Raw genomic sequence first — 22279 nt, forward strand, 5'->3', positions numbered from 1 at the left:
CATCTATACCAAATGCTAATTAAAAATCTCAACTCATTTATGATAAAGAACACTACATATGTTGGCTGGAAATAACTATATCCCCATTGTGGTGACACATTTCTACTGCAAGGAAACTGCTGGATCCAGATATTCTCCTCTTTCTCCTCCTAGACCATTGAGTCTGCAATGCAGTCTGAAAAATAACTGGTTATTATGAAACATACCAAGCCATAATGTGACTCTTCATTACTAAAGAACAACAAATTATTATATGCTCAGCTGGAGAAGGCATTGCTTTGAGAGGAAAATCTTTTGATAATGAAAGTATTCGTGACTTGATAATACATCCTGACATCTCAAACGTGTTTTTAGAGTGATTGTGACTCCACAAGGAGTAAATAAGCTTGGTGCCATTTGGACATGTCATTAGTTATTAGAAAACTATTCAGGGAAGCAACCCCTTTCGTATTCATGCACCCATGCACTCGTGCATGCGTTCCACAAACACTACTAAGTGTCTACCACCGGTCAAGCATTGTTCTAGGACCTATGGGTATAGTGACAAACATATGAGGGTAAGTGTGAGGTTCTCTTCCTTTCCTTTCTATTCTTGGAGTTTATATTTGATCTTCATTTGAGTTCTTTTTGACCCCAGGCTCTCCAAAAACTTTAATTTTCTGGAAGTTGTTTGAGGATGGCCACCAAGGCCAGACACAATGGAACCTCCTCCACTCTCAGTCCAAACAGCCCTATTTCTCTTTCTTAGGAGGTTTCTCTGACTCCTGAGACAACTTCCCAAATCCATCCTGAACAATGTCCATAGGTAAAGTCTTGTGAAAAAAAAAATCACCTTCTTTAAACTGTAACACAAAGTGTCTGCCCCCTAAAATAGAACTGGCTGCTCTTTTCACTTTCTGAAACTCTATCAGGAAACCTAAGTAATCACTAGAATTCTGAAATTTGAATATATTCAAATTTAATATTTAATTTAATATTTTTAACTTTGGCTTATGTGACTCATAAAGCATTAGAGATATTAGCTTTACAATCTTCCTTGCAGAAAAAAAATCAATTTTCTTTTGGTCTCAGCTGTATAAATTGGAAATTGGCTGAAGGGATTTTAGCAAAAGGCAAATCTATCATTATCAAATTAGGATCATTAGTAAGAAACTACAACAGAGACTATATTTTGGTTGTTTATACTTTCGGTGAAACTGTGTAAAACAAGATCATCCCTCCTGGAAATAAAATTTTAGAGAAGCAGGATAATTTCAGGATCTATCGAGTCCATCCCACTTGAGGTTTTTAAAAAAATAATTTTTATGAAATTCTAATCATCATTAATACAGGATTGCTAAGTTGTCAAGGAGTAATTAAAAATTTGTCCAAGCCCAAAGAGATTGCCTATTCGGCAACTGAAAAAGGAGAAATTTCCCTTTGTGGCTATGAATTAGGAAAGAAAATTTCTAAACCATTTAGTTTGCAAAGATGTCTTGCATTCTCTTCAGGAAAAGACTGGGACTTGATATCTACCTGATGATGTAAAAACTTTGAGATTTTTCAGCAAGATGATAATAGTACAAGCTCCATAAAGCGCTGAGTAACAGGCATATCAATCCTACCCTGGCCCTGAAAACACCAGGCAGGAAGATTTCCTAAGTATATTAGTTATCTTGTTGCTACTATAACACATTACCACAAATTGTGTGGCTTGAAATAGCACACATTTATCCTCTCACAGTTCAGCCTCTCACAGTTGAAGGCTTGTACCTTTGACCAGCATTTCCCCATCTCCCCAACTCCTCAGCAACAAGTAACCACCATCCTACTGTCTGTTTCTGTGAGTTCGACTTTTTTTTTTTTTAAGATTCCACATATAAGTGAGGTCATACGGTATGTGTCTTTCTCTGCCTGGCTAGTTTCACCTAGCCTAATGCCCTCTAGATTCATTCATGTTGTTGCAAATGGCAGGTATTGCTTGTACAGCAACTCCTTCTCAGCTGGAGAGTCTCCTGACACTCTTACCAGTTATAACCAAGGAAGTGAGTTGGGGTGGGTGTGGGCCTGTGCTTGATCTTAAAAAGATGAGCTAGCATCTCACTGCCCAGAATGACAGGACAAGCTGCACAGAGAAGGAGGCTTGCAGTTGAATGGAATTTCATACCACTTGCTCTTACATCATCTTCTGCTTGTCTACAACTAAGCCCTGTCCTATGGGGGAGTCAAGGTATCAGGGGTAAGAAATCACTAAGATTATAAGATGTGGTTGGAGCAGGAAAAATATCCTTTCACTTCTACTTAAACCACAACATGCTTAGATATCCCAGAAAAATTTTGTTCTCACCTTTGCAATATGCCAACTGTTCTAAAATCAGTAGCACTTGACCCAGTTTGGAAATGTGAGGGTGGATGTAACAGAATGGGACAAAAGGACATGTAGGTAGGGGAGTGAGTATTGAAAATGGTATGTGGGCTGGAGAAGGAATTAAAGGACACTGAGGTATTGATCAACTATGCAACTGCTATTTGCTAATTAATACGATAGCTGTGAGATAAGAAAAGAAGTAAAAAATGTAATATCAAGTTAGTGATTATTTCAGGATGAAATTATTACTAGAATAATTACTAGTATGATAATTATTTGTTTTAAGCATTGTTTTTTACACAAAATCATGCTCATTAACAACTTTAAAAAGTGACATGATTCAAGTACAGTCCGAAGCTGATAATTGATACTATAAATATCTTGTAACATAACTAAAAAGAAATGTGGATTTAGCTATAGAAATGTAATTACACTTGCAACTTCTTTTGAGAGATTGGTATTTGAAATGCCAATTTGAAATGCTTCCAATTATTTTAAAATCTGTTTTTTGTTATATGACAAATTTGAGGACATTTAAAAGTAATATTAAAATGTTTAAAGTTAATGGAAATTCTAAAACTGCCTCATAAATATTTTATTAAAATCTGTGGAATGCTAATGTATTTTAGCATTCTATGGCTTTAAAGCCCTCAGATCCAAAGCCCACAGATCCAAAACATGCATCTGTAAAAATCTCCCAATGTGTTATAAAATGTCAGCAAGGGTTCCTTGCATAAAAGGCACCTAGCTGTTCAACCAATCAAAATTTGAGCACAGTACTTTAGGAACAGAAATTCAGAGATCTACCTCTTCATGCTTTTCTTCATGCTGCAGAGTTGGACATAGCCTGGAGGGTCTCAGAGCAGGATGTATGTTTCTTAGGACATTAGATAATCATACCTATTATTGCAATAGAAATATTGCCAAGGAGAAATATTGCTGGCAGGTGAGAATTATCTTGGATGACTCCATAATCCTCATCTTTGTTAGGCTGAGAAAAATAAATATAACCAGTGGGTTTGAAGTTGATGGAATTCTAGGGGGTTGATTTATTCTAGCCAAAAGGGAGACTCATAAACCTAAAAATTAAGGTATTAATTTACAATGGGAGCAATAACAGGCAGGATAATTTGGTACCTGCCATTGGTTAAGGGTACTCTGTCCTGAAATCCGCTCAGAGGAGAAAATACGAGGCGGAACGCAGAGGTGGAATAAAGGGAATGAGGGGTTGACCAACAATGAATGCTCTTTGCAACACTGGAGACACATTTATCCAGATACTGGCTCCTTTTCATCGATCTGCTGTTATCTTAGGTAGCTAAAGGGCTGTCTGGTCTCCACAATACATGTACATTACATCTCTAGTAAGCTCATTTGGCTGATGATATATATTTAAAATATTTTGAGGTTGGCTGATCTCTTTAGCATTTTGTTAGTTCTCTACGTTTTTCATGTTGGATGGCCATATTTTCTGATATTATCCCTAATTTTTTAGATGTTTTCTTGTACTGCTCTACAGACTGGTGTTCAATTGTATCTTCGTCTTCAAGTGGAAATCCCATCTTATGATTAACCTGCCACATAGATGGCACAAGATATATCTAAAAGGCAAATCTAACCATGTAACTGCCCAGCTTAAAAACACTTCAGTAATTTCCTGCTGTCCATGTACTAAAGCCTAAACTTCTTAGCATGCCTGACCAAGTGCTTCCTGAGCTGACCCGTGCCTTTCTCTCAAGCCCTGTCTTTAGCAGTGGCCCCAGCCCCTCTTTTTTCATGCTAAGGCCATGTGAAACTTTTTTGCGGTTCCTCTAACATGTTATATGATTTCACACGGATCCTCTCTGCACACACATGCATCCTTCCCTCTGGCACGCCCTTCATTCCCCTGCTGGCTTGGAAGTACTTTTTCTATGAAGTCTTCTCCAGTCTCCTTGGGTTTCAGAATCACTCACTCCCTCCTTTGTTCTCCTAAGTGTCTAGACTATTTCAATCACAGCATCTCTAACATCGTGCTTCCTGTACTTATTCATATATCTGTCCAGACAGCAAGCTGTTTTGTATCTCCAGTGTCTGGCACAAACCCTGGCACAAAGCAAGTAATCAATGTTTGCTGAAAACATGAATAAAAGTTTTAAATTTATGAATTTGCAGCCTACAGTACTGAAAGAGACAAAAAAAAAAAAGGGGAGAAAGAGGGAGACCACATGTTAAAATCTTTGAAGGATGAAGCCAAGGACTGCTCACGTATAGGATGATTCCCATGACAGGAGAAAGTAATGTGATGGAGGAGAGATTTATGAAGGAGATTAAATGCTTTGATAACCCTGCCAAATTTTATCCCCTAAATTATGATGTTATAATATTTATATAGATTTATCCATATTTGCAAAGTTCTTTGTTTACTATTCCTTCTTTTATCTCAGTTCTTCCTTGTGGAATAATTTTACTTCTTTCTGAAGTAAGGAAAATGTCTTTCTTTTGTTCACATTCTTGAGTCACATTTTAGCTAGGTAAAGTACTCTACTTTGATGTTACTGTCTCTCAGCATCTTGAGGATATTATACTTTTTACCCTATTCTGACTTCCATTGCTACTTTAAGAGGTCAGCTGATTGTCAATGTTTCAGAGATAATCTGTTTTTTTCTCCAATTGTACATTTCTTTTTACTTATCCTACTTGGGATATAGCGTGCTTTCTGAATCTGATACATATACACATACATATATATGTTAAGCTATGTATCATACATATTAAATTTCTTATACATATAAGAAATTATATATATGTTAAGAAGTACATATTAAAATAATTTATTGAGATGAAATTCATGTAGCAAAATTAACTATTTGAAAGTGAACAATTTAGTGCCCTAACTCATATTTTAGAATATTGTCTCTGCCCTATTCTGTTTATTCTCTTTCAGGAACTCCAAGTTATCTTCAAATTTTTTTTAAAAATTTATTTATTTTTGGCTGCATTGGGTCCTTGTTGCTGCGCACACGGGCCTTCTTTAGTTGTAGCGAGCAGGGGCTCCTCTTTGCTGCGGTGTGCGGGCTTCTCATTGCAGTGGCTTCTCTTGTTGAGGAGCATGGGCTCTAGGCACGCAGGCTTCAGTAGTTGTGGCACATGGGCTCAGTAGTTGTGGCTCGCAGGCTCTAGAGCGCAGGCTCAGTAGATGTGGCCCACGGGCTTAGTTGCTCCGGGGTATGTGGGATCTTCCCAGACCAGGGCTCAAACCCATGTCCCCTGCAGTGGCAGGACGATTCTTAACCACTGCACCACCAGGGAAGCCTTATCTTCAATATTTTTATTCTATCATCTATGATTCTGATCTCTCTTTTATTTTCTCTCTCTGTGCTATATCATGTGTAATTTCTTTAGTTCCATCTTTGACTTCAATGTCTCTTCAGCTGTGACTATTCTGCTGTAGATAATATTTTTTCCTGTGATGAGAAATTTTAAGATCTACTTTCTTAGCAACTTTCAAATATGCAATACAGTATTATTAACTATAGTCCCCATGCTGTATATTACACCCCCATGACTTATTTATTTTATAAGTGGAAGTTTGTACCTTTTGACCCCCTTTACCCACTTCACTTACCCCCCTCCCCCATTCTGGCAACAACCAATCTATTCTCTGTATCTGAGTTTGTTTGTTTGTTTTTTTTAAAGATTCCACATATAAGTAAGATTATACAATATTTGTCTTTCTCTGCCTGACTGATTTCACTTAGCATAATGCCCTCAAGTTCCATGTTGTTACAAATGGCAAGACCTCCTTCTTTTTTATGGCTGAATAACACTCCATTACACACACACACACATATATATGTGTGTACACATCTTCTTTATCCATTTATCTATCCATGGACACATAGGTTGCTTTCATCAATGACAATATTTTTAATTTTTGGAAGTTATATTTGGTTCTTTTCCGAACTTCCTGGTCATTTATGATACTCTGCAGTTCTTTACTCATATTTTTGATACCTTTAGAGGAACCACATTGAAACTGACAGCTGGCCTCTGTAAACACTTATTTTATATTATCCATGTGATAATTTCAATATCTGAAATCCTTTGGTGTCTTATTCAGCCATGACTTTTTGCTCATGGTGACTTACTTCCTCATGTTTTTTTTTTTTGCCATTTTATGTTGGTGTCACCAGCAAAGCCCATTAACAATTCCTGGGGAATAAAAATAGAATCTGGGTAATAAAATAAAGTCTAACCTTTCTTTCCTTTGTGCTTAGTCTAGTATCACTTGCTCATAGGTGCTGCGCCTTGAGCCTGGCACATCAGACCCGAGGTCCTGGTGCCAAAGACTGCGCAGGCGCCTCAGCTCCGTGGGCAGAAGCGCAGCTATGACACTCAATCCAAGATGGCGGTGGGGCCGTGTGCAGAGGCGCTGTGCCCACCCAGCACTGTGATCTGGAGCCTGAGCGCACAGCTGCCCCCAGCCCCCCAGGAACCCCACCCCCTCCCCGAGATCCCTGTAAAGCAGCCTGCCCACGGATTGTCGGGACACCATGTCCTCCAGAGCCAGAGCTCACACCTCTCCATTCTTTGATCAAAGACTAAAGCCTTCCTTTGCTTCTGAACCTAAATCAGTCTCGTTCTATTGTCTCCAACAACACTGGGCAGAGGGACCCTTGCTGGGGGCCGACTTGGGAGGGCTGGTAACATTGGGAGCTCACATTTGGCTGATTTGGGGAACCCTAAGTTCTGAGCTGAGGGTATATATCTCCATAGAAGGCCTGTATTTGCTTCTGCCAGGTGCTCCAAGACACTGCCAACCTTTAAATGTTTGGTGCTTCCTGGGTGCTGTAGGTAGTATGATTTGAAACACAAATCCAAGTGAAAGGGCCAAAGTTAAAAATTCTCAGGTGAGAATTCCTGGGTTTTATATTACTTTTTTACCCAGAGCAGGAGTCAGAATACAAAGTTTCCTGTTTTTCTCACTTTTCCCAGGGGCAAAAAAAAAAATTTTTTTTTTTCTAGTTCACCATTTTAATGAGGGGGAAGTCTTTTGAGTGCACTAGTGTCTTCTGGGGCCTGAATTCTAACTCTGCTTTGCTCAGGTCTAAGGCTTTCCTTCTTATTCCCAAACAATCATTAAAACCCAAGGTTCTTTTTACTATGTTTGAGATGTTTTTGTGGGGTAATAGTTAATTTTGCAGTATGTGCTACATCACTGAAAGGAACTACAGTCTTTGACAGTGGACATACCTTCTGGACCATTTCATATTAAATATGTAAAGAAATCAGGAATTATGACTTAAGAACCATATAAAGTCTGGTAATAATTAGCATTTTTTGATAAAGAACAAAAATATCAGCTAGTTGATATATGACAAAAGTTGATGTATGTAATGAAATTCTGAGAAGAATTGTATTTTAGGATAATATAGATATTATGTTTATTCTAACATGATAGCCACAAGACTACTAGTGCAATTTGGTACTAATGAATATCATTACTCGGTTGGGGTGTTCAGGGTTTTAGGTTTAGCACCCTAAAAATGTATCTTTTTATATATTGTTAAAGGAAATTGGCTTTGATCCATGAGTATGTATGTATACACTGAGAGTAGTTCACAGTAGAACTGTTAGTTTAAACCATGTGAAGCTAACATATATCTTCCTTGAAAAGAATTCCACTAAAAAGGAACCAACTGTCCCTTAAAGGTCATTTAGTACAAGTTCCATCTAATATCAAATTTGCGGTGTTTCATAGAAATTCCATTCTTACCAATAGATTGGTGAAGGTATGCTACTTTTTAGATTTTGACACTTACTTTTTGCAGATTGTTATTAAATGGAGGAAAACCAGCCACTTTTCAAGTTAATATTCTAGGAGCTCTCCATCAGTTTCTAGTCCAGCGGTAGATTAACCAGAACATCTCTTAAAGATATCTAGTTTAGATTTACTCTGGGGAACCACTAACTCATTCATATTGAGCCAAAGGGAAGCTGGGAACAGACAGACTCAGGAGCCAGCTTCTCTATTTCAGTATTTGTAGAACTCCCCAGGGAGTTACGGGGAATCCTCACACAGCCTGGGGGAAAGTTCCTTCTCTGTAAACATGAAAGCTGAAACACATGTAGATTGTTAGGGTGCTTATTAATAAATGAACGCTGGAAGAATCAACATTGTGAAAATGACTCTGCTACCCAAAGCAATCTACAGATTCAATGCAATCCCTATCAAACTACCACTGGCATTTTTCACAGAACTAGAACAAAAAATTTCACAATTTGTATGGAGACACAAAAGACCCCGAATAGCCAAAGCAATCTTGAGAACGAAAAATGGAGCTGGAGGAATCAGGCTCCCTGACTTCAGACTATATTACAAAGCTACAGTAATCAAGACAGTTTGGTACTGGCACAAAAACAGAAATATAGATCAATGGAACAGGATAGAAAGCCCAGAGATAAACCCATGCACATATGGTCACCTTATCTTTGATAAAGGAGGCAAGCATATACAGTGGAGAAAAGACAGCGTCTTCAATAAGTGGTGCTGGGAAAATTGGACAGCTACATGTAAAAGTATGAAATTAGAACACTCCCTGACACCATACACAAAAATAAACTCAAAATGGATTAAAGACCTAAGTGTAAAGCCAGACACTATCAAACTCTTAGAGGAAAACATAGGCAGAACACTCTATGACATAAATCACAGCAAGATCCTTTTTGACCCAGCTTCTACAGAAAGGGAAATAAAAACACAAATAAACAAATGGGACCTAATGAAACTTCAAAGCTTTCGCACAGCAAAGGAAACCATAAACAAGACAAAAAGACAACCCTCAGAATGGGAGAAAATATTTGCAAATGAAGCAACAGACAAAGGGTTAGTCTCCAAGATTTACAAGCAGCTCATGCAGCTCAATAACAAAAAAACAAAAAACCCAATCCAAAAATGGGCAGAAGACCTAAATAGACATTTCTCCAAAGAAGATATACAGATGGCCTACAGACACATGAAAGAATGCTCAACATCATTAATCATTAGAGAAATGCAAATCAAAACTACAATGAGGTATCATCTCACACCGGTCAGAATGGCCATCAGCAAAAAATTTACAAACAATAAATGCTGGAGAGGGTGTGGAGAAAAGGGAACACTCTTGCACTGTTGGTGGGAATGTAAATTGATACAGCCACTATGGAGAACAGTATGGAGGTTCCTTAAAAAACTAAAAATAGAACTACCATACGACCCAGCAATCCCACTACTGGGCATATACCCTGAGAAAACCATAATTCAAAAAGAGTCATGTACCAAAATGTTCATTGCAGCTCTATTTACAATAGCCAGGACATGGAAGCAACCTAAGTGTCCGTCATCGGATGAATGGATAAAGAAGATGTGGCACATATATACAATGGAATATTACTCAGCCATAAAAAGAAATGAAATGGAGGTATTTGTAATGAGGTGGATGGAGTTAGAGTCTGTCATACAGAGTGAAGTAAGTCAGAAAGAGAAAAACAAATACAGTATGCTAACACATATATACGGAATCTAAGGAAAAAAAAAAAGGTCATGAAGAACCTAGTGGCAAGATGGGAATAAAGACACAGACCTACTAAAGAATGGACTTGAGGATATGGGGAGGGAGAGAGGTGAGATGTGACAGGGTGAGAGAGTGTCATGGACATATATACACTACCAAATGTAAAATAGATAGCTAGTGGGAAGCAGCCACATAGCACAGGGAGATCAACTCGGTGCTTTGTGACCGCCTGGGGGGGTGGGATGGGGAGGGTGGGAGGGAGGGAGATGCGGGAGGGAGGAGATATGGGAACGTGTGTATATGTGTAGCTGATTCACTTTGTTATAAAGCAGAAACTAACACACCATTGTGAAGCAATTATACCTCAATAAAGATGTTTAAAAAAATAAATAAATAAATGAACGCAACGGAATAATAATAATGATGATGATGATGATTAAAGAAACAAGGCTCTAGTTCCCTGCTGTTCAGATCATCTTGAGGTCAGCTGAGGCCTCGTGGCTAGATTAGCTTTCATATATTAGTCCCTTCTTTATGTAAGATCCCTAGGTATTCTCTTATTTTGTATGTTCTCGGGTATACATTTTATTCTTGTCAACCTGAGGATTATAACCCAGGAGACAGTCTTTTTTTTTTTTTTTCTTATCTTTTGGCTGCGCCACGTGGCATGTGGGATCTTAGTTCCCCGACCAGGGATTGAACTTGCACCCCCTGCATTGGAAGCATGGAGTCTTAACCACTGGACCACCAGGAAGTTCCTCGGGTATATATTTTAACTAATTTTTAACAATTAATTAATTTATTTTTGGCTGCGTTGGGTCTCCGTTGCTGCGCACGGGCTTTTCTCTAGTTGTGCCGAGTGGGGGTTACTCTTCGTTGCGCTAAGCGGGCTTCTCATTGCCGTGGCTTCTTTTGTTGCAGAGCATGGGCTCTAGGCACGCTGGCTTCAGTAGTTGTGGCACGCGGGCTTCAGTAGTTGTGCCACGCGGGCTTCAGTAGTTATGGTGCACAGGCTTAGTTGCTCCGGGCTCAGTAGTTGTGGTGCACAGGCTTAGTTGCTCCGCAGCATGTGGGATCTTCCCAGACCAGGGCTCGAACCCGTGTCCCCTGCATTGGCAGGCGGATTCTCAACCACTGCGCCACCAGGGAAGCCCATTTTAAATAATTTTTGTGAAATTTATCTGGCATCTAGGTGTTCTGCTGCAGGAGGATTTAAAAACACCTGTCTACCCTCTTGCCAGAAGCAGACTATCCCAGCCATCTTGTATCCTTTATTTTTGATTCTTAGTAGGTAACTGTCATGTTTTTGTTAAATGCAATAATAAGCACATCTGTCAGATCACTGTTAAAAACAAAACTGAGAGAGATTCTATCAGCTTCATTTCTGAGCAGTAGTTTATCCCAAATATATGTGTTTCCTCAGCTGACCTTTTTGTTCAGTGTTTGACTTTGGAATTTCAAGAAAACAAAATAAGTAAGAGAAATAATGTCAAAACAGCCCTTTTAATTTTCTTTCCAAAGTAACTTTAGATAATGCATTGCCATTTGTAACTTGGTCCTTTTTCTGGAGTTGTTTTCTTTGTCTTAGCAAACAAATAACAACAACAACAACAAAAATCTCTGATGTCTCTAAATACTCTGTTTTTCCTAGAGCTTCTATGATATCTCTGTAGTGTAAGTAAATCTGAAAAGCTTTGCGGATAAATGTTTGAAAATGAATTTTATATCATTTCTAAAATCTGGCAAGGGAAATTATCTCTAAAGATATCAATCTCATTGACTTGGCAGCTTAATTAAACCTTAATCACCTTTTCAATATTTTCATTGTTGAGGAGTGCATGTTCCCATAAGGTAAAGAGTCAGCCATCTAGAGCTTGAAAGATAAATATATAATTTTCATAAAGGTCTTGAAATCCTTAGACACTGGTTGAGCAATAACACAGAATTAAATAGAACTGTCAGCACTGAATCTATCAGTGAGACTGAGAGTCATAGCCGGTGACCTGTGCTCCAGAGGGAGGAGCTTGGGCCCTTGTGCAAGAGAGGGTATTTGAAAATGTCACTGTTTTAAATCTAGAGTTTAATACAGAATTTAAAACAATTGGTAGGATCGATTCACAGCCACTATTAGAAAAGTAGGGAGTAGATTATAAATTCTGAGGACAGGAACCCATGTCTCTCTTGTGTACTGTTGGCTTCCCAATACCTAAGAAAGTTCCTGCCACAGAGTAGGTGCCCAATAAATGTTTGCTGGAAAATAGATGGGATGAATACAGAAACAGGAAGGGACAATAAAGCTTTATAGTTTTATGTACAGCTCGGATTCTCAGCTGAGAGCCTTCCCATGAATCCAAATTCTGCCCATTTAGAGCTTAACAGTAGGAGAAGACTGCAAGATTGTTAGAGAGAAAATAGAAATCACTATTTCACTTTCATTCTAAATACGTTCTAAAAAATACTTATATAGACACCCAGCATGGATAAATATCAGGTTAATTTTTAGAAATCAGATATAAAAACATAAACTAAAATGTTTGGTAATACTTATTATTTTGTGAAACATCCTAGCAACTGCAAAAATATAATCAATTGATAAATTACAAGTCAAACTTATCATGGTAAGGTATTATATGAAAGAATATATTCATTCAAACTTTTTAAAAGTTCTACGAATATGTTAAATCAAAGGTAGCAGTAAGGGCTGGATTTGAGAGTATTTTAGAGGCATATCTAGAAAGCTACTAAGGAAATCAGAAGTTTGGAGTTATGCCTATTTCTGTTCTGAGAAACAGTATTTCATAATAGTAAAATAATTCTTATTTATTATATGTAAAATATAATGAATTTCAGTTCTTAAATTATAAGCTTTTTCCAAAGGTAACATGCAGTGTATTTTTTTTTGTCCCAAAAGAACGTAAGAATGTTCAGAAAAAAAATTGGTGTGCAATTTTTTTTTTTAAACATCTTTATTGAAGTATAATTGCCTTACAATGGTGTGTTAGCTTCTGCTTTATAACAAAGTGAATCAGTTATACATATACAATATGTTCCCATTTCTTTTCCCTCTTGCATCTCCCTCCCTCCCACCCTCCCCATCCCACCCCTCTAGGTGGTCACAAAGCACCGAGCTGATCTCCCTGTGCTATGCGGCTGCTTCCCACTAGCTATCTATTTTACATTTGGTAGTGTATATATGTCCATGACACTCTCTTACCCTGTCATATCTCACCCCACCCCCTCCCCATATCCTCAAGTCCATTCTCTAGTAGGTCTGTGTCTTTATTCCCGTCTTGCCACTAGGTTCTTCATGGCCTTTTTTTTTTTTTTTTTTCCTTAGATTCCGTATATATGTGTTAGCATACTGTATTTGTTTTTCTCTTTCTGACTTACTTCACTCTGTATGACAGACTCTAACTCCATCCACCTCATTACAAATATCTCCATTTCATTTCTTTTTATGGCTGAGTAATATTCCATTGTATATATGTGCCACATCTTCTTTATCCATTCATCTGTCGATGGACATTTAGGTTGCTTCCATGTCCTGGCTATTGTAAATAGAGCTGCAATGAACATTTTGGTACATGACTCTTTTTGAATTATGGTTTTCTCAGGGTATATGCCCAGTAGTGGGATTGCTGGGTCGTATGGTAGTTCTATTTGTAGTTTTTTAAGGAACCTCCATAGTGTTCTTCATAGTGGCTGTATCAATTTACATTCCCACCAACAGTGCAAGAGTGTTCCCTTTCCTCCACACCCTCTCCAGCATTTATTGTTTCTAGATTTTTTGCTGATGGCCATTCTGACCGGTGTGAGATGATATCTCATTGTAGTTTTGATTTGCATTTCTCTAATGATTAATGATGTTGAGCATTCTTTCATGTGTCTGTAGGCCATCTGTATATCTTCTTTGGAGAAATGTCTATTTAGGTCTTCTGCCCATTTTTGGATTGGGTTGTTCGTTTTTTTGTTATTGAGTTGCATGAGCTGCTTGTAAATCTTGGAGATTAATCCTTTGTCAGTTGCTTCATTTGTAAATATTTTCTCCCATTCTGATGGTTGTCTTTTGGTCTTGTTTATGGTTTCCTTTGCTGTGCAAAAGCTTTTAAGTTCCATTAGGTCCCATTTGTTTATTTGTGTTCTTATTTCCATTTCTCTGGGAGCTGGGTCAAAAAGAATCTTGCTGTGATGTATGTCATAGAGTGTTCTGCCTATGTTTTCCTCTAAGAGTTTGATAGTGTCTGCCCTTACACTTAGGTCTTTAATCCATTTTGAGTTTATTTTTGTGCATGGTGTCAGGTGTGCAATTTTGTTTTTACATAATTCAGATCCCTATCTCTCCCCAAAAGTGCACTTTCAAAGTGGAAAATGAAGAGAGCAGCTCATAGGAAAAAATGATTAAACAAAGTCTTTTTGATTAATGACTTAAATCAAAATTTGAATGGATATGTTTAAATCAGTTCCACCCTGAAAAACCCTTAGAATACTTTCCTACAGATTATTAATTTATTCAAATGGATTAGAATTTGCATTTTATTTATCACATAGAAATCACTGCTATTGTTGAGCTGACAGATGGTCAATCCTCAACAGATTGCAGTTTATTAGAAGGAAAGAGGAACATTACACCCCAACATATCTGGGGAACATGCCCAGCCCTGTTCCTCCAGCTTCAGAAGCTTTTCTCCTTTATTTCTCTCAGTGGGATTCAATTCTTTTTCAGTGTTCCTTCCTCACAACTGCTTTGGTCTCTGCTTGAAATCAACAGAAACTTTAATCTGAAGGTCAGAAGTTTTCATTTTGCTTATTCCTCTTGTCTTAGCAACACAAGAAATTTGTTTTTTTCTGTATTTCTTCAGTAAAAGGATACAAAGCCAGCTTCCTACAAAACGCAGACAACTTAAATATGGTTCAGTTCTAGTGGGATAGAATACTGACTGTGGATTCAAAGTAAACAAAAAGAAACAAAGAAAATATCTACTATTTTCATCTCCTCAGATATTGCTCAGAGTATTATTTCCAAATCCCATTTATAAAGTACACATTACGTCATCACTGTTTATTTGAACTTGTTTTCATTAACTGGGTAAATAAATTTCCTGGTTATTTTCCCAAAGGGCTGGCATAGCAACACTTGGTTAGACTGATCTCTCTAACTCCCCAGCTTCCTGTCTCTCCCTCCAGCCTGAATTACAAACTCTCCACTTCTCTCTTTTTAGCACCTGTTTCTGCCACCTTCAGTAAAAATTTGTAGTTTGTTCTAAATGAATTCTCTTGGGTTTGAAAGCCAAAAATGACTCATAACTCTAGCTATATATCATCTATATTCATTGAAATTGTAAAGATTTCTCCCAGAAAATTTCTACTTGAAAAACCTATCATCTTAATAATGTTCCTAATGTTATTCCCAGCACATCTCTAGAATTTTTAATCACTAGAGTGTTCTTGCTTTATCAAGTAAATTAATATACAAAGGAAAGCGCTATGGAATCTATTAAAAAATAATCCTACTCAATTAAGGAGACTACAGAGAGAAATGATTTGTTTCCCATAATATCAAGAAGCAGAACTGTGAGCACACTGCTACATAAATTAACTCTTCTTCTGGAAAGCAGAAGGTCGTTCCTACAGATGAAGTGCTTCCTTCCGTCAGGAAGCAGGAAACAAAACAATAGATCCCAAAGAAGGACGGACCTTGGGTGCTGATGAAATACTGGTAGAGAGATGAAGATTTCACAAACACTGGTACCAATCTGAGAGGTGAGTTCTCAAATCAAGGAAGGAGGGTATGAATTTGGTCACAAAATTCAACATACAATTTTAGTAACAAAAATAAAACTTAAGCTGAAATTTATATAAACGATTATATAAGTCCAGCATTCAGCAAATCCAAGTAAATAGTTACAGCTATAAAATGAAATGGCGAAGGTTTAATTCACCAGGTGAACAGAATCCAACTTGATCTTTCAGTTGTGCTGGTTCTATCTCTGGATTATTGCCTGATCGGGGAAAAGGAGGAACTTTTCATTTTAACAAGGAAAAATGCAATTTCTGGATGAATTTTCCTTGTTCATTTATAAATGGGTCTTCTTTATGAATCACATGGTGAAGTCAATACTTCTCATAGAGCCTACACTGAATAGATGGTTTTGTGTCAATATTTATTTGTGCACTTTATCCCAAATTATGGTATAAGAATAACTTAGGAGGAAGCTAGACAAGATAAACTTTCACATTTGCATATACAGTAGAATTAGACTGTCCATGATGCCTCAGTGCTCTGTGACTGTTCTCAACCATCAAATATTCTAATCCTGCATTGACCAATATGGTAGCTGCTAGCTAGACATAACTATGTAAATTAAGGTAAAAATTCAGTTCTTCAGTTGAACTGGCTACATTTCAATGCTCAATCGCTATACTTGGCCACTCATTATTATATTGGACAGTGAGGATATAGAACATTTCTGTCATTGCAGAAAGTTCTATTGGACAGTGCTGTTGGTCTGATCCTGTAACTCACCCGGATAATTTACTTCATTAATAATGATTTTTTTCTTATTCAGCAATTAATATTGTTTATTATAGGAAATTCAAAAACTATAGATATGCCAAATGAATTTACTTATAATCAGCTAATCCTATGATGCACAGATAACTACTAAATACTTGGTATTTATTGTTGGTGCTTTTTCTAAGCATATAAAAATTTTTAAAAATGCAACATACTAAACACTGTTTTTATACTTTTATATCTCCTAAAATTATGAACATTTCTGTATGTTATTTTAAAAATCTACATTATTTTACATGGTTGCATAATAGTTATTCAGACTACTGCTATCTTTGTGATATCTCTGCTATCTTTTATTTATGATCACTTTCTTAGGTAAATCCTGGAATTAGAAGTCATGTGCGTTAATTTATTTCTGAAACTTCACTTTCAGGAGCTGAATTTTGAAAGAGAGAGAAGTCTGAACCCAAGTGTCCTCATCTGTGTAAAACAAGATTTAATGAAATAACTTCCATCCCCTTCCAGCTTTCCAAGTCTAAGAATGTTTTTAATGAGTGCCAAAATCTGAAGTTACTAAAGAGGAAAAAAGAAACAAACACATAGGCTTGAGAAAGCAAATTTAAGAAATCAGTATGTTTTCTCTCTTGGACACATACAGTATTACATGAGTTCAGGGATTTGGGAGAGCAGGGAAAAGATATGACCACAGGGTGGCAGTAGCACACAATGAGCTTTATTTCGGTGCTGCTTTGAGAGGTTTGCATGGGGGGCGTGGAGGGGTAGATGGGAAGTTCCACCAACCATGACACCGTCAGGAAACAATGGTGTGGGGTCACCACCCAAAAGAAAAAGAGAGCAAGGGCATTCCTGGGAGAGAGAGGAAACGGAGAGGGAAGTTACATGTCCAGTGGTGTCACTCTGCAGCACGATGGGGCAGAGAGCTCCAAAGGGCAGCAGGGACTTGGGGGCTTTTAAAGTCCCAGGGTTTGTTTATCTAAGGCTAACAGATGCTGGGTACAGTTTCATAGGACATGCAAAGCAGGCAGGCTCTAAATGACTAAAACCTATGCTTATTGGGGGTGTATTTAAAACAATTGGATGTGCCAGAATTTGAGTTTAGGACTGGCCGGCTTTTGAGCTAATGGTCCTGCCCTGCTGTGAACAAGTTAACAACATTGGGCCAACATACACAGGCCATCTTTGGCTCATTTACGTAACAAGTGTAAATTACATCTTATTATTCAGTCATTTAATCTGCAAACATTAAATGCCTACTCTGTTCTGGGCACTGTGCCAGGAGATCCTACAAAGTTGAATAATATGCAGTCCTTGACCTCAGGGGGCTTATTGTCCTGGAAGAGGGCCTCTTGAACGGAAGAGTGGTACCCTGAAACAGCAAATGGGAAGCTGTGGATCTTTTATTCTTCATGGGTTTTCCTGGTATAATCATGTAACTGCTAATTACAGTGGGGATACTAGACAAACACTTGAAAAATGTGTTACAATCTCCATTACCTTCATCCCCATCATCACCCCCTGAAAACAGGTGCAATTCAATATTATCATAATTCATATATACATAGGGATGGAGATGGAGGGTCCTGGACAGGTATTAGGAAAGACTTCTATCATTATGATGTACAAAATTAAACTTGTTCTTCACTTCCTTTTTCCTCTGAAACCAGTTAATCTGGCATTCCTACTTCTGTCAACCTTACTATTGCTCCATCAACCTGACCTAGAAATTGCAAAATTATGTTTGCCTCCATCTTCTCCTTCAAAACAAACATACAGTCAGTTGCTAAGTCATGTGGATTCCACACTCATGGTGACTTTATTGAGCCTCTTTTCCTTTCTGTGCCCACAGCATGGTCCTGGTTCAGGTGTTCATATCCTCCAGCAATTGTTTCCTAACGCATCTCCTACTCCCAAATCCTGGGCTATTCATTGCTCTCAGATTGTTTTCCTATAAATATAGTTCTAATGTTGTCATTCCTCTGTCCAAAAGTCTCACAGCAAACTCCTCACTCTGGCACTCAGGACCCTACATGATGATCCCAAAGATTCTGATTGTCTACTATCACCAACCTGTATTCTTTATTATAAACTCAGGCGCCACAAAGCACCAGCATTCCCCAGAACTTGTTTTGCAATTTCTTTCTCTGTGTCTTTACTCATGCAATATTTTCTTCCCAAAACAATCACCCCAAACCCTGCTTATCAAAACCGGATCTAAATTTCAAGGCTAAACACAAAAGCGCCATCTTCAGGAAAACTTTCCTGATTTTCTTAATTAACTGAAAACTCACCTGGACCTTAACCAGAACTTTCTCTGGACTTCTTAGACAACAGCCTCACTCTAACTTGTGGGTAATCATTTGTGTATTTGTTTTCTTCCTCTGTAAGACTGAACTTTGAGCAAGACTATTACTCACTTATGTAACCCCATGTCTCCCCTATGTCTATCACAACAATTAAAATGTGTTGCACTCTTCATTATAGAACACAATGCACTTCATATGGACACAGTGGTTTTGACTGACTGTTGACTAGGCAAAAGGTTCATTAATGATAAAAATTAATTCTGGTAATATGGACAAAAACACTAAGCTGCCTCAGTTAGTCAAAATATATTAGATGCCTAAGAAAGAACACATATACACACAGTCAGCTTTATGACTCATTGCTATAAGGAAAAGTTATATGTGATTGAGATATTTTTTATCCAGATAGAATTTTCATATAGTGAGGACTATATGAACTCTTTAGGCTAGATAGTCCTGATAGTAATAAAAAAGGCATAAGAAGCCTGCAACAAGATTTTGATTTTTTTGGTCTTTAGCATGAAAAATTTTGTTTTGCTAAAAATCTAAGTTCAGAATGGGAACCAATCTCATTTGTTGCGACCACTGTTGATATTAATTTACAGATGAGCAATAAAAGGACTGAGGTAATGCAAAACAAATTTTACAAATATTCTGTGATTTACCAGGAGGAGGATTTAATTAACAAAAATATTAATATGCAGAAAATATTAATAAATGATTACTGGAGTGAACAGGACATGAGCCTGTTTTCAGATATGGTATTCATCCAGACAAAGTCACAGACAGGTGATGTGAAGATTCCATAACATTTTCAATTAAAGATTCAGAGAATTGGAGATAAATGTAAAACACAGGAAATCTATTTTATAGAATTAACTGTGTCATAGAACTGATGGTAAAATAATTGATTTTCACAGAAAAACTGGTATAAGCAGTACTATAAATTAAAAAGATATAGCCAATAAATGACAGCTAACTTTAATGATGCAATGGCCTCATAACAACATATGGGTCATCAGATGAATTTTAGATCTAGGAAAGGTTGGGTAAAATCCAGGTTCTTGACTTCCTCTAATAATAAACTGATTTTCAGTAAAGATCTGGCAACTCAAAACTTTTCAAATTATTTAAACCACAATGGTTCCATCGTCCCACTGAAACTTATTTTCCCCTTGGTACAGTGTTTTGGGGAGGTTACTGCCAGAGGCCTCAAGTCTGCAGTGATGGGTATCTAATTTTAATAGTGCACCCCTAGGTGAGCACATTACTGGGGGCTGACTCACGGTTACTAAAGTCACCAGAACCAGCTTCCTCTCACCCAGGTTGCTGGGAAGTGGACTTCTTCATGAGATAGTTGCTGTGGAGTCTGCCCCAGAACCAGGAGAGACAGTCTTGAGGGGTATTTTGAGACACCACAGTTTATTGCTTTCCCTTGGGAGACAGTGGATAAACACTGCTGAAAATTCTTGTCCTTTGGGTTTCCCCTTTCTAGAATAAATGTAGACTATACCATCTGTCCTGCAAAAAAAAATTGTTTACTCTAATCATCTTTATTATCAGATCTGGATACTGCTTCCAAATCTCCACAGCAACATGCATTCTTCCTTTTTGCTAAGTTCTTACTGCTCTCTGTTCATACATCTGTGTACCCATGATGAAATAAACACTAATTATGCTGCACCTTATATAACAATCTATTTACCTTCTTGTCTGAACAAAAAGCTCCTTGAGAGCAGGGATCCTTTTTAATTGTCCCATATCCAGCTACTGCCTGGTATAAGATGGATGCTCAAAAAAATATTTGTAAAATGAGTGAATGAATAGTAGACTTTGGCTACTATCATGTATGTATTCAAACTATTTTCATTCAGAGAAAGTGACTTTACAAACTTCAGTGAAAACTAACTTCACCTGTTACGTATTAAGGGATCCACTTTGCACCACCCAAGGATATAAGCTTCCTAAGGAGGTAAATTTTTTGGCTGCTTCTCAAACTGGACTCACTGGATCCTTTGGTCAAGTGGGCTAAAATGTCACAAATCGCCTGCCATCCCCAGCATCTGTCCCTCATCTTACCACATAGTTATGTTCTAAATTTAAATGTATATTGAGAATGGCAGAGGCATGACCATGAACAGGCAAAATAAGTCCCTAAAAGGGACAGAGGTCCTTAAAAAAAAATAGCTCTTCTACTTTTTCATCTCTTTTTCATCCCTATGCTGAAAATCAACTTGATTTCATACAAATGAATGAAAACTGAAATGTCTGAACAGAAGGTTAATTACTAGCTACAATGAGCAAATGGAAGAGAAGTAATAACAGCTTCTGAACTGCCAGGTAATTGCTGGCAAACAGAAAACACTGTCTTTGAATTGAAATTTGGAGGGGGGAGGAATCAGTTTTAATAGGACTTTGGGGATTTAAAAATCCCTAGTAAAGAATTTAGCTGTCATCCTTATCATGGAAATTAATCCTAGCATCAAAACTAGCTGAGCACTGAATATCAGGCAGGAAGTGCTGACCAAGTAAATTTTTAAACTAAGAAATTGTTATATTAGTATGTAAGTTATATCAAATACTTTAGACATTAAAGATGTATTTATAATAAAATGTATTGTTCACTTCTCAATATATTAACAAATAGTTTATGTAATTACGCAGACATTGAAAATCTACTCGACTTTGAGTCCTAATCCTGATTTTGTTACACTAATAGCAAAGTTATTGATATAATTATGAATCTCACTAAAACTGCATTATTTGTGAGAAAGTCCTTTCTTTCTCTCTGCTCCTATTTTTCCTAATTATAAGGCCAAGTTTTCAATTTAAATTTTTTATAAAAATTGTGCACCTATTAGGTGAGTTTGTTTTTATGCCATCAATCATTACTTGTTCAAATATTTAGTGACGATTTTTTAAAAAACTCTGGAAATCCATAAGTATTGCACAAGTTATATAAATATCTGAATTTATATGTATGTACATATAAAAAAATACATAGAAGTTCACCTGAATTACTCTCCAATTTAAGATCTGAGCAGAGGACTTCAATGATTTAATACTGAATTCTAAGGCAGCAAAACAATAAACTCATAAGCCACATATCATTTCGCTTTGCCAAGTTTAACAAAGTGGATGGAGAAAGAAGAAAGATGGTAACATGTAATGATAATAATATTTCATATTCATTAAGACCGGATTAGGCTGCAGCTATTCACATGAGAGAGGGTAGGGGAAAACAGGTATGAAATAATCCAAGGGTCCCATCTGGTTAAGAGTTATTTTCTTTTTAAAAGGTATTTTTCAGACTAAAGACAGCTGAGAGGCTCCAGACACCTTAGTAGCCTCCTCTTCTGGTCCTGACCAGATTTGAGTCAGGACACCCAGCTTCAAAGAGCTGCGTCTCCAGGAGGCCAGCGCTACCCTTTCCTTGCTTGAGCTTCAATCTCAGAAAAGAGGATCAAGACAACAGGCTCCAGGAACAAACATTGCACTGGCTCCTTTGTTTTGGAAGAAAGGCAGAGCATGAGGTTCTCGGTCACTTTTGTCAAGGAAA

At 37.4% G+C, this 22279-nt stretch overlaps 1 long non-coding RNA gene across 1 annotated transcript; it reads left to right on the plus strand.

Annotated features, from left to right (window-relative positions):
• The first annotated feature begins 10298 nt into the window (after nt 1-10298).
• On the plus strand, nt 10299-15179 carry LOC309616108. Its single transcript, XR_014237286.1, has 3 exons — nt 10299-10894; nt 10932-12821; nt 14182-15179. It is a non-coding gene; the product is annotated as an uncharacterized lncRNA (long non-coding RNA).
• The last annotated feature ends 7100 nt before the right edge of the window (nt 15180-22279 follow it).

This window comes from Balaenoptera borealis (assembly GCF_965194805.1).
Source record: "Balaenoptera borealis genome assembly, chromosome: 18".
NCBI lineage: Eukaryota > Metazoa > Chordata > Mammalia > Artiodactyla > Balaenopteridae > Balaenoptera > Balaenoptera borealis.